At 39.9% G+C, this 5,153-nt stretch overlaps 1 protein-coding gene across 1 annotated transcript in view; it reads left to right on the top strand.

Annotated features, from left to right (window-relative positions):
- Positions 1 to 5,153, top strand: part of Tmem163 (transmembrane protein 163) — a 289,337-nt gene that overhangs the window by 136,641 nt on the left and 147,543 nt on the right. The gene's annotated exons all lie outside the window — the stretch shown is intronic.

Raw genomic sequence — 5,153 nt, 5'->3', positions numbered from 1 at the left:
TTTTCAGTACTAGGAATCAAACACATGACCTTGTGCTTGCCAGGCAGGCACTGTGACACTGAGCTATATTCCCAGATACTCCACCTAGTTTTCGTTTGTATTTTTCTAATGGCTAAAAATGTTGAAAAAATTTTAAATCTAATTATTGGTAACTCAGTGATGTCCCAAATTTTCTGATCAAGGGGATTATGGGGCCACAGGGGACAGTGATCGACGATGTAGAGTGCACCTAAGGAGAGTCACATAGAGAGAAAACATTCTCTCAGGCTTTCACAGAGAGCAAATTGGTCAAACAATGGCTGTGACTCATCCACATGGCTGAAACTGACAAAGGATCTGCAAAGTGCAGTATAGGGCTTCAGGGTAAATCCTGAGGGGATTTGACTGACCTTGTCAGATACAAAAGCTATATTTCTTGTTATATAGGTCTTGGTTTATCTTAGTCTTAACCATTCAGCAGAAAGATATAAAAAGTAAAGCTATATTAATATGCTGAGTTGTGAAAGGCTCAAGTCAACAACTTCTGACATTGCCAGTCTTATGGAAAACCCACTACTATTATTATGCACTACTGACTATATTAGATTATTTTGCTGTATTCACACACCTACAATACGTAAATGGCAATGGAATACCCATCTCTGACAAAACTAAACAAAAAGGGATATAAATGAAGGACCATTTTGTATCTGTGTATTCAAAATAGTTAGGATAGATATACAGCTACTTTCTCTTAATTCAATGAGAAGATTTCTACTAATAGTGTTTGGACAGGATATCATGTCTGCATCTTGTACTATGAATAACCACTATGAAGAGAATAATATGCAATGTACTAATTATTGAAACTGCCCTACTAATTGGTTTTGAAACTGTCTCATTGTTGTTTGTTTCTCAATAAAATTAATAAAAAGTAAATAAATATAATTATTGAACTATTTTATATGTATTTTTTTTTACTTTGAGAATTGTCCATTTTGATTGGATTGTCTTGTGGAGTTAAATTTTTGAGCTCGTTATACATTTTGGATCTGTTAGAATAGCTGCCAATGTTTCCCTTACACATCCAAAACAGTGTCACATGAGTTGAATTCAATGTGATTTTCAGGCAAATAATATAATTCTTTTTTTTCCCCAGTATTTTAGGGAAGGGCCTACAGGGTGTTCAGGGTCTCACTACTAGATCAGACTCATAGTGATCACCTGTTTATAGCCTCCCAAGAGCTGGGATCACAGGCGCGCACCACCACGTCCAGTGTCAATTGCTATCTGGGCGCGCTCCGGGGGCAGGCTTGGCACCGGCAAGGCAGGCCCGGGAATTAAACCACTGGCTCCTGCACCTGCTTGCAGGTGCTTTAATCCACTAAGCTATTTGGCCAGCCCATGTAATTCTTATTATTTTAGCTACATACCTCTTTTGCACTTCACTTTTTGAAATGGTATTGCTTGTCACTATTCTACCACTAACTCCAGTGAACCCTTCTGAGTATTTCAAAGTTATGACTTGTCTGTGACATTGTGGAATCACTCTTTCACACTCCCTGTTTGCCTGGCTACATGCTACTCAGTTTCCTTCATTACTTCACTCTGACCTGTAGGAACAGCAGTCATAGCACCTTTAAAGTGTCATTACAATTTTTGTTTAGATATCTGTCACTTCTTTCTAGCCAACAAATCCCTAATGCATAGGGACTTGTTTAATTAATTTTGCATCACTAATTTTCCATGAGGACTACGTGGATATTCGATGTTGAGTAAATGACTGGGGAAATTAGGTGAGACCTATTATGGCTTGTATCTAGATGTCTGCCCACAGACTCGTAGTTTATAGGTGGGACTGTGTTGTGGATGTGTGATGCTAGATTAATCCACTGGTGGGTTTTGACTGGGTGTGGTGCTGCAAAGTGAATTCTGGTGGGAGGAGGCAAGTCCCTGGGGGTGTGGCCTGGAGGTATAAATACTTCCCGCTCCCTTGAGCTGGAGTTTCCTGCCTGCCTCACCACAAACTCTCCACTTCCGTGCTGCCTTGCCTTTGAACCAGCTGACTAAGGACTGACACCTCTACGAACTGTGAGCCAACATGAATCCTTTCTCCTGTAACTTTGGGTGTTTGGTATTTTGTTTTAGCAATGAGAAAGTAATTAAGACAAGACTCAAGTGTGAGTAAGTGATCCTTGCTGCTCTGGGATAGTCTAGATTTTGTTAGGTGGAAATCATAGCTATGATGGTAAAATACAATGATTGGCTTTTAGCCACATATTTAAGGTAACTATTTTTTAAATTTTATTTATTTATTTTTTTGTGCTACTGGGCATCAAACCCAGAGGCACTCTACCACTGAACCATATCTACAGTCCTTTTTGTTTTTTGAGACAGAGAGGGTCTCACTAAGTTGATGAGGTGGCACTCAAACTTGTGACCCTACTGCCTTAACCTTCCACATAGCTAGGATTGCAGGTATGTGCTACCATGCCTAGCTTAAATTTGTTTTTGTTTTTCCCCAAAATGAAATTCAGTGAAATTCAATGATTCAATGAAATCATCTGCTTTCAATTATATTTGTCTAATTTGTTAGCTGATATACAGCATCCTATATGCTAAGCACCTGAAGTGATTCTGCTGACCTGTCCTTTTCAAAAGGAATAGTTTGGGAGTGAAAACTCCCAATCACAGTGTTGATAATGAAGCTTTACATATAATGATTTTCCCTAATCTGTAGTGACTTCTCCCAGCTCTGAGGCACTCCACATTTAAACTGCCTACTGACCCCTCTTCTTGTGTTCTCCACCCTGGCTGCTCATTAGATACACTTGGGGATCTGGTAAGTATCCCCAGGTGGGGTTCCTGTTTTTGATCAAGTGTCTTGAATAGTGTCTGCAATGTAGTAGGCACTCCATAACTATTTCATGAGTGCACTAGATCAGAATCACTATGGCCAGAAAAATCTCAGAACCAGTTTAGAAGGCATGAGACCAGGAAGGACACAATTAGTGGTTACACCTGACAGAGTTGCTTCCGCGCTCACCTTGCACCTGTCCCCTGGCACTTTTGTTGTTTAGCTGCTGCTAGGCTGTTGGTCGGTTTCTGCCTCTGGACTCCAGGTTGTCAGGCTTGCCTTCTCCTGCCTTTCTTACACGTGTTGCTGGATGGAGCTTCTGTGGTGCTGCTCTGATCACGTTGTGTGAATGTAGCTCTCGTGCATTGTCTGTTGAGAACTAGTTTAAGTTGAGGCTCTACCCAGAGCTGACTTATCCTTTAGCCATGACCAAAAAAGTGCTTAGTTCAGTGCACTCATGATTTAAAAAAAATCAGAATAAAAGGAGCTTTTATATCAAGGAACATGACTTAGTATGTAACGTGAGTATGCTCATTTTATACACGTGCTCATCTTTATACAAGTACATCTTTAAACAAAGTTATAAACTAGAATTTCAATATTTTCATATATAGTTCAGTATTTTAAGTGGATTTAAAAAAAAAATCCATGAAGGCACAAGTACCCTGGCCCTACAGCTCTGGGTGTGACCTGCCTGGGGCTATGCAGAGTATAGCACACTTACAGCTGACATTGTCTTTGAGTTCATGGGGAAAATTCAGGCCCCTCTTTCACACTTATGGAGCTGGGGCCCAGAGAGGCTGTGCCTGGCTCAAAACCCTGCAGCTGCTGAGCCTTTGCTCACAGCTGTGTCTTATGACCACTGTGCATCGCCGTTACCATGGGTCGTGCTCCTTTGTGTGAAAGCCTTCTGAAGTGACTGTGAGTATGGTGTAGTGTATCTTCTTTCTCTAAGTGACTTGGACAGATGCCTACAGCTGCTCCTTAGTCACTCACAAAGAGTCACATTGTGACTGCGACACTTTCATTGCTTTACTCACACGAGCTAATAATGTTGTGTTACTAATAAACCATATCTTAAAGGGAATAGGTCTATTAGATAAATGAAACTGTTGAAAGACGTAGAGCTTGCTTTATTGTGTTTTAAAATGAGAATGTGTCTGGAGGCATGTGGTACATAGTAGGCTCTCAGATGTCTTCTCTCCTTTCCTTTAGAAAGCGTGTTTAGTCCTTTGCGCATGTATCTTTTTCTGTTACTTATTAGTCTATTAGATCAGACACAAGTGTAGAATTATGTCCTACCAATGAACTACACTAAAACTCTTACTTGCCTTCATGATATAAGGCTTAAGAGATCGTCAAACTCTGTACTGTTTTGCGTATATAGACTTCATTTCACAGGTAATATAATAGTCATAATTTTTATCATTCAGTTTTCTAGTTATTCATAGAAAAGTATTATTTGCTTTTTCTGTGGTGGGCTCTCTTCAGGGGTCAGGGCTATTAAAATAAGAAAAGCTCACTCACAAGGAATTTGCTTTGCAGTGTACACAATGCTGAAATTATTTAGATGGCATTTTCTAGTTTGAGATTTTTAATGGTTCTAGATGTGTGTAGAAGCCCTTTATGTATTTACAGTAGCTTATCAAAAGTAGGATTAAGCTGGGAATATAGATATCTTCACTATTCAATGTTAACTTTATATCTTAGTAAGTTATGGTTGATGTGTCCTTAGGTAGGGTGGCTTCTAAACAACAGAAATGCATTTTTCACAGTTCTGGAGCCTCCAGGTTCTGCATAAGGGTGGGTTTATGGTCGGGTTCTGGTGAGGATACTCTCCCAGATGCAGACTCCTGTCTAGGTAGCCAAGTGGAGATTAGAAAGCTTTCCAGGACACCTTTTATAACCCTGCTCCTGAGCACTGCCCTTATGGCCTAATCCCCTCCTCAAAGCCCACCTCCTAAGAGCATCATGGGGTGGTCAGGATTTCAACATAGGAATTTGTGGGTAGGGCATGAAAATTTAGTCCATATACTTCATATGTTTAAATTTTATATGTATACATCTATATCCTGTGAACTCTTTCTCAGAGTGTGGATTCAATGAGGGAATGAGGGGAGTTTGGAACTGAAGTTTTTATAATGGACCCTATTCAGAAAATGTTGACTGCAAATTTCCATTTTTCTTGGCCTTAAACCAGAGAGAATGTATACTTACTGGTAAAGTCACTGAAGCCCAGAACTCTCATTCTCATTCTCACTCTCATTCTCATTCTCATTCTCATTCTCATTCTCATTCTCATTCTCATTCTCATTCT

The sequence above is a fragment of the Octodon degus genome, unplaced genomic scaffold (genome assembly GCF_000260255.1).
Source record: "Octodon degus isolate 3935 unplaced genomic scaffold, OctDeg1.0 scaffold00014, whole genome shotgun sequence".
NCBI classification, from domain to species: Eukaryota; Metazoa; Chordata; class Mammalia; order Rodentia; family Octodontidae; genus Octodon; species Octodon degus.
Note: the sequence above shows the minus strand (reverse complement) of the source record. Positions and strands in the feature narration are given on the sequence as shown.